The sequence below is a fragment of the Leptonychotes weddellii genome, unplaced genomic scaffold, assembly GCF_054177405.1.
Source record: "Leptonychotes weddellii isolate Sample4059 unplaced genomic scaffold, ASM5417740v2 HiC_scaffold_3965, whole genome shotgun sequence".
NCBI lineage: Eukaryota > Metazoa > Chordata > Mammalia > Carnivora > Phocidae > Leptonychotes > Leptonychotes weddellii.
Genome location: NW_028001637.1, coordinates 1 through 12,112, shown reverse-complemented (window position 1 = coordinate 12,112; position 12,112 = coordinate 1). Strand labels below are relative to the sequence as shown.

Sequence of the window (12,112 nt, the reverse complement as noted above, 5' to 3'; positions counted from 1 at the left end):
TTTTTTTTTTTTTAAAGATTTTATTTATTTATTTGACAGACAAAGACACAGCGAGAGAGGGAACACAAACGGGGAGTGGGAGAGGGAGAAGCAGACTCCCTGCCGAGCAGGGAGCCCGATGCGGGACTCGATCCAGGGACTCCAGGATCATGACCTGAGCCGAAGGCAGTCGCTTAACCAACTGAGCCACCCAGGCGCCCAACTTTACTGAGTATTAATGTGTGAAATGTATAAGCTACAGAAATATTCACAAATTTAGAAATCCACCAAGCTCCAGAACATGTGTTTCGAAGATAAGATGACTTTATGTTCTGGTTCCCCTAGGACAAAGTTTTTGCATCTATTGGCTCCACGTAAGAATAGTAGCACCGCTTTCAGTTTTGGTGGGCTCTGTTTAGATGGCAGATCAAATGGTTTCCCTGCTCACTGATGACAAAACTCTATTGTATTACCAAATTTTGATAAGAAATATTTATCAAAATGTTCATGGGCAATATTGGCAAAAACAAACAACAAAGATATATAAAGTGGTTTTGACTTTGTCTCTCAATTATTTTAATAAAGACTAAGATGTTCTCATTTTATTAAAGTTCCATCACTAAGACACCTAAGAATCTGAACCTTTAGTTATACTTTCCTATATTTCTCCTTCCATCCAACCTGTCAATGACCTGTCACAGCCTAATACGGCAGCTCTCAATATACGGCAGTGGATACGTGACTATATTCAAAATAGACTTTTCACTCCCTTTCTTCATAAATGTATGGTAGAGTTTTCCAGAGACTATATGATGTATGATGACATCATCACTCTGGTAGTTAATGGAAAGCATGCTTGTGTATTCTGTCATGTTCTAGATTTTTCTAAAGTAGGGTTTAGGGGATAAAAGTGTACATGTTCGGATTTAACTCATTTTTTTCTCAGTACCTCTACTGTATTGTTACTATGGTCTTTCATTATACTCGTTACAATCTCTATAACTTCATAATCACACAGTGAATCATTACTTTAAAATCTCTAAATTTTTCTTATTTACTTATCACCTCCTACATAGAAATAAAAAAGGTAAGTTTACTACATAATTTTGTTTTGTAAAAATAGTTTATGATTTTTTGGAAACATTTCTAAATTTTACATTTTATGTGGAGCTGCCATTGTTTTAGGATTTAAAAATATTTAATTCTAAAATTAAAGAAAAAAAACTTTTTCGTATGGATCATTAGTTTTATTTTTTTTTAATTATTTTTTAGAGAGAGAGAGTGTGAACTGGGTGAGGAGTAGAGAGCGAGGGATAGAGAGAATCCCCAGCAGAATCCGCACTGCGAGTACAGCCCAACTTGGGCTCGATCTCATGACCCTGAGATCACAACCTGAACTAAAACCAAGAGTCAGACACCAAACCAACTGAGCCACCTAGGTGCCTGGATCATTAGTTTTAAAAGAGAGGGGCTCCCTCCAAAGAAACTGGCAAAACTATAAATAACAACACAAAAATATGATGAAAGTTACTTTTCCCTTAGTTATATAGATATTAATAATTTACCTTCCTATGTGTCATTTTATTCAGTAAAACATTTTTAATAATATTATATTGGCTAAGTTGAAGTGTCATTTTGAGACTGTGTAGTTTTTGGCTTCTTCTACTTTGCAAAATGCATTTAAAGTTTATCCATATTGTTGCAGAATCAATAGTTCATTTCATTTTATTGCTGAATAGAGAACTCCATTGTATGGATGTACCACAGTTTTTGTTTGTTTGCTTTTACTTTGTTTTGTTTATTTGTTTGTTTTTATGCATTCACCTGTTAAAGGACATCTTGGTTATTTGCAGCTTGGGCAATTAGGATAAAGCAGCCATAAGCATTTGTGTACAGGGTTTTGTGGGAACGTAAATTTTCAATTCACTTGAGGAAATGCCTAGGTATGAAATTTCAGGTTGTAGGTAAGATAAAAGTTTGTTTACCTCTATAAGAAACTGTCAAAGTGTTTTCCAAAGTCACTGTACAAGTTTACATTTCCACTGGTAGTGAATGAGAGTTCTTATTGCTCCATACTGGCTTTTAAACAAGTTAAAATTCCTTTTTTTTATTATGTTCAGTTAGCCACTGTATAAGTACATCACTAATTTTTGATGTAGTGTTCAATGTTTCATTAGTTACATGTAACACCCAGTGCTCATCACAACACGTGCCCGCCTCAATACCCATCACCCTGTTACCCCCTCCCCTCACGCCCCTGCCCTCTGAAACCCCCAGATTGTCGCCCGGGGTCCACAGCCTCTCATGGTTCGTCTCCCTCTCTTATTTCTCCCCCTTCAGATTTCCTTCCCTTCCCCTGTGGTCCTCCGTGCTATTGCTTTTGTTCCACATATGAGTGAAACCATATGAAAATTATCTTTTTCTGCTTGACTGACTTCACTCGGCATAATCCCCTCCAGTTCCATCCATGTCGATGCAAATGGTGGGTATTCATCCTTTCTGATGGCTGAGTAGTATTCCATTGTATATGTGTGCCACATCTTCTTTAAAATTCCTTTTATTTTAAACTGAAGTCTGGACTAACCTGGAAATCAGGGATGTTCCACAGCTATACTGCTTGCAGCTCAAGGAACCCACTTCTGGAAAGCTGTTTCCTTCTAATCTCATCCCACTGCCAGCATAGTCCTCGTTGACATAATTCTCTTATTCTTGAGAGGTCCTGGTTGTCAGGGTATGACTGGTACAGAGAAAAAAATCCAAGTAAAGGAGGATATGCATGAGTTTTAGCCACTCTGGAAAACAGTTTGCAGCTAGCTTCTCATAAGGTTAAAACAAACATACTAATCCCACTCCTGGCTATTTATACAAGAGAAATAAACTTATGTGCACACACACGAAATAGTCAAAATCTCATCCCAAATGGATGCAGACATCAGTTTCCTGTACTCCTAATTGGGGCCCACTGCCCAGTGTAGTCATGCTCATAGGACACCGGGAAGACCAGAATAGAAATATTTTAAGTCTGATGACAGTTAAAGAGAAAATAAGTGTGGCTTTTTCAGTTCATTTTAAGTCTTAAGAGAATGAAAAAGCAGCTAATGTTCTCCAATGGACTTTAAATCAGATTTGCTTTAGAAATTGACCCTAGTGAAGTGTTCCCCTACAAAACAAACCCTGCTAGGATAGAACAGACTATTAGCTTGCTCCAGTTTCCTAGGGAGATCACACCCAGAGTTTGATTTTTTTAGCCTCTCTGAGTACATTAATCTCTTGGGTTTGTAGGAGAATTCTGTAAAACTCAACCTTGTAGAATAAAAGATAGAAAAAGATAGAAAGGATTTAAAGATAATTAAAATAATATCTCAATGCCTTTAAAAGATTATATAACCTAATCCTTGATTCTTAGACATTTATCCAGTTCTGTGACATTTTATTCAGGCAGAGTGATAGGCTTAGTTTTAAATTTGGTTTGTTTTGCCTTAGTGTGAGTTTGTCTTCTAATCTCTCTTTGACCTTCTTTTCCAGTTTTTCTCTTTGTGAATTTTTTACACTAAAATAAAATGAAGTGAAAATTAAGCATGTTTATATATTTAGAGGATAAGGAGGAACAGATTTACAATTGAAGTGCATTAATATATAGAATAGGCCTTTTTCTGCTATCTCAAAATTTCAGTTAATGCCTAAAGCTGGAGAAAATGGATGATACATTCTGAGAAGCACACTGAACTTAATAGGAGCTATGCAAACAGCTCCTTTGACAACTTCAAGCTAGATGAAAATGAAAGAAATCCATAAAAGTAGAGAGCATTATGGTGGTTCCCCTCTTGAGGGAGAGTAGAGGGGTGCTTAGCCTCCTCTTCAAGATAGGTTGGAGAAGGGAAAGGAACTCATGGAATCTGCAATTGTCTGCAATGGAAGAGACTAGAATCTTAGATTTATGAGGTCTTCTCTTCACTCTCACTCGTGGAAGATGGAAGCCAGGTGAGTGATGCTTTTATCCCAAGCACACTGACCTCCAGGGTTCCCACTTGATGCCAACTGATGGTAGTGTTGCAGCTGGATGATGGAGCATTAATGATCTAAAGCTCGGAAACCAAAGTACATACTTCTAAAATGGAAATATAAATACTTATTTACCTCGCTCTATTCATTATATCTCAAATATGAAGCCCAGGTAGTCAGCATTGTGTAGTGAATTACAGCCCAAACTTTTTCATCAATTACACTTGCATTTTCATCCTTTCCTTACCAGTTATGTAAACTTAGGTGAGTTATACAACCTCTTTAAGCTTCAGCTTTCTCACTGGCAAAATATCAATATATTATATAATATATATGTGTGTGTAATTTAAGTTTCTGATTGTTGTACAAATTGAATAATATATGAAAACACTAAGCACAACATCATGCATAGTCATTCTTCCGTAGGTGTTGTTGTTGCTGTTATTATTTCTTTAAGGACAGGGTTCATATCAGTATAATAGTATCTACTTACATATTCACAAGTATTTGATGATTAAATTACTTTTTCTAATTAATGTCTAGTACACATATACATTATCTCAATGGAAGAAAATATTTGAGAAGAAAATTAATGTCTATTGATGAAGACTGTCTTAGTAACAATTATGATCTACAAAATATCTAAACCACACTTTCAAATGTTCCAAGACAAGGATTCTAAGAAGCTTCCTAATGACCACCTCCAGTCTCACTGAGCACATTTTTTGATAAATTTCCTAACATGTATTACCCCCAAAATTGCTTTTATAAACAGGATACAAACTGTTACAGTCAAGCATTGGCTGACCACCTGGTTTGTCATTTATGGCAAAGCATAAAGGTGAGGGTGATTTGCAGAGGAAATAATGCATCATCAGTGGTGTCCTCTGGCAAATACAACAGAATTTCTCAGAGACCAACTTGAGGGAAGGTGTAATCACCCCACTAGATGACTCATTGAAAGGTGGGAGGTCAATACTGGTAATCTGAAGGCAAACTTCTATTCTTGACTTTGTAAGTGTTCTGTGGCATTCTTACATGCCCAGGAAAAGAAGGTTACTTGAATATATACTTACCCTGTTTTTCTGTGAAAATAGCTTCCAGAAATTTTAGCAGGCTTGGAAAGTTTTCTCTGAGTAATCATGTCTCCAAAGCTATTTCAAGTTGTTTTTCCCTGCCCTTGGTTAAGGAACCGTCTACTTCCGAAAAGTCAGTCCTTAGAGAAATGACAGAAAAGATTTATAAGCTATTGTCAAAACAAAAATTCCAGCAGAGTTAAACAAGTAAGGAAGACTTTAGTCAAGTTTATTTTAATAAGGAAGAGAGATCAGAAGTCAGTCTGTGCTCAACTCCCTAAAACAAAAGGTGGGATCATTTTCAGCATTGAGGTGAGATGGAACACATTGTCCATCTGTGTCTGCTCATTGGCCTCATCCAAAGAAAAAGCAAATTTTCTCTTGTCTTCTGACAAGAGATAGTTTTATAACTTGGAACAAGATACCCACTGAAATTAGGCACCTACCCTCCCAAAGAGACTAGGAGATAGGGGCATTATCTTCTGTAATGTTTACGTTTCAAAGAGACGGCTCTCAGATCCTTGAAAAAGATAGTTCTGGTACTGTCAAAACTGGCAAAAGGCATTTAAAAAGATTTACATCTCCTTAGGCAAGGGAAAGAGAAGCAAAAATCAGCTATTGGGACTACACCAAAATAAACGCTTTTGCACAGCTTGGGAAACAAAGAGGCAACCTACTGAATGGAAGAACATATTTGCAAATGATATATCTGATAAAGGGTTAATATCCAAAATATATAAAGAACTTACACAAATCAACACCAAAAAAACAACAATCCAATTTAAAAATGGGCAAAGGAACTGAACAGACATATTTCCAAAGAAGACATACAGATGGCCAATAGACACATGAAAAAATGCTCAACATCGTTAATCATCAGGGGAATACAAATCAAAACTACAGTGAGAATAACTTCACACTAGTCAGAATGGCTAGTATCAAAAAAAAGATAAAAAAATAACAAGTGTTGGAGCACCTGGGTGGCTCAGTCATTAAGCGTCTGCCTTCGGCTCAGGTCATGATCCCAGGGTTCTGGAATCGAGCCCCGCATCGGGCTCCCTGCTCCGCGGGAAGCCTGCTTCTCCCTCTCCCACTCCCCCTGCTTGTGTTCCCTCTCTCACTCTCTCTCTGTCAAATAAATAAATAAAATCTTAAAAAAAATAACAAGTGTTGATGAGGATGTGGAGGAAAGGGAACCCTCATGCACTGTTGGTGGGAATGTAAATATAAACATAAAGCAACTGTGGAAAACAGTATGGAAGTTCCTTTAAAAATTAAAAATAGAACTACCATATGATCCAGTAAGTCCACTACTGGGTATTTACCTGAATAAAATGAAAACACTAATTCGAAAAGATAGATGCACCCCTATGTTTATTGCAGCATTATTTACGATAGCCAAGATATGGAAGCAACCCAAATGTCCATTGATAGATGAATGGATAAAGAAAATGTTTTATATATATATTTGTATGTGTGTGTGTAATATTATAAATTAGTAATATTATAAATATTACTCAACCATAAAAAGAGTGAGATCTTGCCATTTGCCACAATATGGATGGTCCTAGAGGGTATTAATGTAAGTAAAGTAAGTCAGACAGAGAAAGACAAATACCATATGATTTCATTTATATGTGGAATCTAAAAAAAAACAAAACAAATAGGCAAACAAACAAAAAAAACAGAAACGGGGTGCTTGGGTGGCTCAGTTGGTTGAGCGACTGCCTTCGGCTCCGGTCATGATCCCAGAATCCTGGGATCGAGCCCCACATCGGGCTCCCGGCTCAGTGGGGAGCCTGCTTCTCCCTCTGACCCTCTCCCCTCTCATGCTGTTTCTCTCTCTCTCTCTCTCAAATAAATAAATAAATAAAATCTTTAAAAAAAATTAGAAACAGGCTCATAAATATAGAGAACAAATTGGTGTTTGCCAGAGGAGAAGGGGGTAGAGGATGGACAAAATAGGTGAAGCAGATTAAGAGGTACAATTGTCCAGTTATAAAATAAGTCACAGAGATGGAAAGTACAGCACAGGGAATATCATCAATAATATTGTAATAACACGGGATGGTGACAGATAGTAATTACACTTACTGTGGTGAGCCCTGAGTAATATATAAAGTAGTTGAATCACTATATTGTACACCTGAAACTAATATAACACTGTACGTTAACTATACCTCAATAGTAAAAATGTTTTAAAAAGTAAAAAATAATAATAACAAAGATTTACATCTCAAAGGGGCAGAGGAAGAATTTACAATTGCAAGTGTTCTAAATTGAATACTCTAAGGGAGGGGAAGGACCTCTAGGGTATAGATTCTGTAAGGACCAGGATGAGAGTGAGGGACCTGAAGACAGAAAGAAGCCTGTCTAAATTTTAGACAAACTGAGGAAAATATTAAGGCCATCTTGATCACTGCAAAGTTGATAAGTAACACAAATGATAAATTTATAAAATAGATTGTATTATTTTCCTCATTTTCCCCTCAAAATTACCATGCCCTTTTATTTTATTCCACTTAAATTTTAATTTGCATTTTTATACAAGATTTTTTCTCACTCTGGTATTCCTTGAGATTATATTTCAATCCGCCTCTTGTTCTTGGCTCCCAGGGATGCTTGGATCCAGATATGCAGCAACAACAATACAACTTGCCATCAAAGCCCCAGCTGGAACCCTGAGCTAGTTACTTTCAAGTATGTCCCATCTTCCTCTGTATTCCCTGCCTTTCTAGTGCCCTTGATCTATAACTCACATTGCAAACCTTCCATCTAATTTATATCTTCTCTTTTTCAGAGCTATCATTCTCTTTCTGATTCTACTTCTACCTCCTTTTACTGAAACTACATAGAATCCCATCCTATTTCAAAGAAACTTCTCCATGATACACAAGACCTTGACAGTTCCCTCTACCTCTTGGCCCTAACTATAACCTGGCTCTCCTCTAATGATATAATTTTACTCAATAAGTCCTCAAAAGAAACTAATTCTCCTTGCATTTTATAGTGAGGAGGTATGTACATCTCTCTCCTCACTATTCTTTCTCATTTACATTTCATTCTCACTACATTTGATACTCATCCAAAAACCCCTCCTCACGTGAGTCCCTGAAAATTCAACTAGCCCTGTGTTACTCATCTTCATCATTGTCATCAACTGACCTCCACCTCCTTATGCAACATTTATTGAGGACTTTGGGATCTGGATGATAGTCTTTCCACAGAGTCCAGTCATCATTCTGAAAAACAATGCCCATGTGGACAGCCATCTAACAAAATTCACTCTCACTGCCCTCTGACAAAACACTCTTAAAGTTTCTATTCCAGACCTCATCATTTTCCCAAATTCATTTTCTGATCTGAGATTTGCAAATATAATTTGCACACCTGTCTTTACACCTCTACCACTATTTCTTCTCACTAAATATCCATGAGACCTTCTTTATTCAATTAACCTTAGGAACCCGCACCTCAAGGATGGGGGGAGAGGTAAGGAAGGATGGAGTTCAAGGTGCTGGTGAAGGTATGAATCAGATTCCTGGACTTCCTGATATTACTGGAATGTGGAAATTCATTACTCTTCTCTTTCCAACTGCCTCCTTGACATAACCATGTTTATCAGATAGGGTCATATAATGTGTCCACACCTGAACTTTTTTGATTCTAACCTCCAACCCCAAAACTGACTTACCCCCAGCCTTTCCCATCTTAGTAAACGTTATCATTATACACCTAGTTGCTCAAGTCAAAAATTTACAGGTCCACACTGTACCCAAAGATTAACTCAAAATTGATCAGAGGTTTAAATGTTAAATGGAAAATGATAAAACTTCTAGGAGAAAATCTGCATGACCCTGGGTTTCGTGAAGAGATTTTACATATCAAAAACATGATCTATGAAAGAAAAAAAATTAATGTTAGACTTTATTAAATTTTAAGTCTGCTCTGCCAAAGACACTGTAAAGGGAATGAGAAAACAAGCCACAGATCAGATGAAAATATTTGAAAAACACATACCTGCCATAGGACTTATACGCAAAATATACGAAGAACTCTTGTAACCAAATATATATACATAAAAATCTTAATATATATAATATATATATGTAATGTATATATAAAACTTTATATGCATGTGTATGTATATATAAATATATATAAAACTTTATATATATGTTATATATATAAAACTTTATATTTATTTAAATATATATACATAAAACTCTTAAAACCCAACAATAAAGAAAAAACCCAAATTTAAAAATAGGCAAAGATCTGAGCAGATACCTCACCAAAGAAGATATACATATAACAAATATATAAAATGATGCTCACTATTATTTTTCATTAGGAAATGCAAACAAAAACAATGAGATATCACAATGTACGCATCTATCAAAATCATTGAAAAATACAACCAAATAGAATTCTCATTCATTGTGAGTGGAAATGCTTATATGTTCAAGAAGACAATTCTGTTCACTTTTCTTATACAGACTGTTTTCAAGATTCTATCTGACATGGTCCACAGCATGTTCCATATTTTGGAAATCAGAAAAAATTCTACAAAATAAAATTGAACTCCAGGAGTAGATCTTCCAAAATATATATTTGTCTAAGTATTTTTATAAGAAATTATAACCAATACTGAAAGTCTTTTTTTGATTTTTCAGACTTACACTCTTGCAGTTCAGGAAAAACAAGAATCAAATTTTATTGAGAAATATTTAGTTGTCATCTGCCTTCTCCTTTATACAAGTGAATTTAATATATGTGATTTTTTTCCTCTAAAGACTGAGTTTGTTGAGAATTTCAATTATTCTTATGCACCCCTCAGATAGATATTTTTTCTTATTTCACTGTAAAAAAAAAATAAATAAATGGTTTTTAAAAAGTAAAACATTACCCTTAACTTAACTTACCCTTTCTTTTTCCCATATTATGACCTTGTCCTTGTCTATATGCATTCATATTTTAAATAGCTGGAAAAATAAGTGTCATGTTATAAATTCTCCATCTCTATTCATATTCTCTATTTGTTTCAGCCAGTATCTGAATGTACCTTCCAGTCCAATACAACACCCCACATTTCAGCATTTTTCTAGTTTTAGGAAAGAACATGGAAACTCCTGGATTCTACACTCCCCAGAGTTTCACTCATGGTTCTGAGTCAAACATCTGAATAGCTTGAGAAAGCAAGGCACTGGTCCCCCACCTTGTAAGAAAGAAGGCAAAGCTCCAAGTACCTTCCAGCTCTCCTTTTTGTATCATCTCCCCTTGCAGAAGTCCTTCACTTATAAATTCATAGTATTCTCTTGCTATTCCTAGAAAGCTTCCTAGAAAACTTCCTGAAAGAAGTCAGCAACATGCTAAATTTCAGGTGAAAATGTTCACGACTTAATATATTTATTTTTTTAAAAGTCCCATTACCACACAGTGGAGAAAGCAAGACTTCACTCCAAAAAGAGCACTTACACCATAGTGAAATTCTAGACATTGTAGGATCTGGGTGGCAGAGATATTTCGAAAAGGTCTTTCTGGTACCCTCCAACTGCCTTCCAAAAAAGGCAAAGCCAGCTGCAAGCTCATCTCCCCAAAGACATAACAGAGGATTAAGCTTACCATGTAATTATAGAAACATGTAGCTCAATAAATTCTCTTTTTATCCTTAATTGCTCCCAAGAAGATAAATTGGGACTGCCACTTATCTATGTACTTGTTGGTTTGGTAATTTATATATGTGACCCATTACACATTCCTATAAATCAGGATGGTTTCTTCTATTGTTCACCAAATTCTCTCTCCTTAAGTTTTGCTGAATGCATTGGCAGAAAACATTTTCCTTTTCTGTCTTTCATATCCTCTGCTCTGCAGTTCAGTACATATTGAAACTTAGTTTCAATAAGAACTGCAAACTACAAATAAGAACTTCCATCTCTGTTCCTAAACTGCATTCTCTTCTCCAGTGTGTGTGAAAGAAAAAGGACATTATTCCTTGATACTGCCCTCATTTGAAGTTATTAACTCTCTGTAGTGGGTGCTTTCAGTGGGCTAATCATTCAACTCACAAACTGAGAGAAAATGTTCCTTAAGTCATAAAAAGCCACAATTATTAAATGTAATAGATATAACTTAATAAATTGAAATTTTCAATGTTCCAGGCCTAAACTATCTTCTCCAACAAGTATTCCTTATATAAATGGATAAAATGAAATGTTCAGAGACAATGAAATTGACACATCCTAAAATGGTGTTCACTGGACTGTAAATTGGTAACCTATGTAACAGAATGTTCAACTGGACATTTCCTATAACTAGAATTTCCTGTAGTAGGCAGAATAACGGACCCCCAGAGATGTCCACACCCTAGTCCCCAAAACCTGTGAATACATTATTTTACACGGCAAAAGAGATTTTGCAGATGTAGTTCAGGTTAAGGATCTTGAGATGGAGAGAGTACCCTTGGTTATCTGAGTTGGCCCAGTCCAGTCACTGTGAGTTCTTAAAAACAGAGGATGTCACAGTCTCCGCCGAGAGTCGCCGCGGGTTCCTGCTTCAACAGTGCTTGGACGGAACCCGGCGCTCGTCCCCCACCCCGGCCGGCCGTTCAGAGCCAGCCCTTCGCCATCTCCTCACAGCGCCCTCGGACCGCTCCAAGGCCCCCGCCGCCGCTCCAGCGCCGCGCAGCCGCCGCTCGCCGCCGCCTCTTCTCAGCCGCCGCCTTGACGACCGCGTCCCCCTCGCAGGTGCGCCAGAACTACCACCAGGACTCGGAGGCCGCCATCAACCGCCAGATCAACCTGGAGCTCTACGCGTCCTGCGTCTACCTGTCCATGTCTTACTACTTTGACCGCGATGATGTGGCTTTGAAGAACTTTGCCAAATATTTTCTTCACCAATCTCATGAGGAGAGGGAGCATGCTGAGAAACTGATGAAGCTGCAGAACCAACGAGGTGGCCGAATCTTCCTTCAGGATATCAAGAAACCAGACCGTGATGATTGGGAGAACGGCTGAATGCAATGGAGTGTGCATTACACTTGGAGAAGAGCG

General features: G+C 37.0%; 1 pseudogene; it reads left to right on the top strand.

Moving 5' to 3' along the window:
* Positions 1–11,575: 11,575 nt before the first annotated feature.
* Positions 11,576–12,106, top strand: LOC102748553 (ferritin heavy chain pseudogene; annotated as a pseudogene).
* The last annotated feature ends 6 nt before the right edge of the window (positions 12,107–12,112 follow it).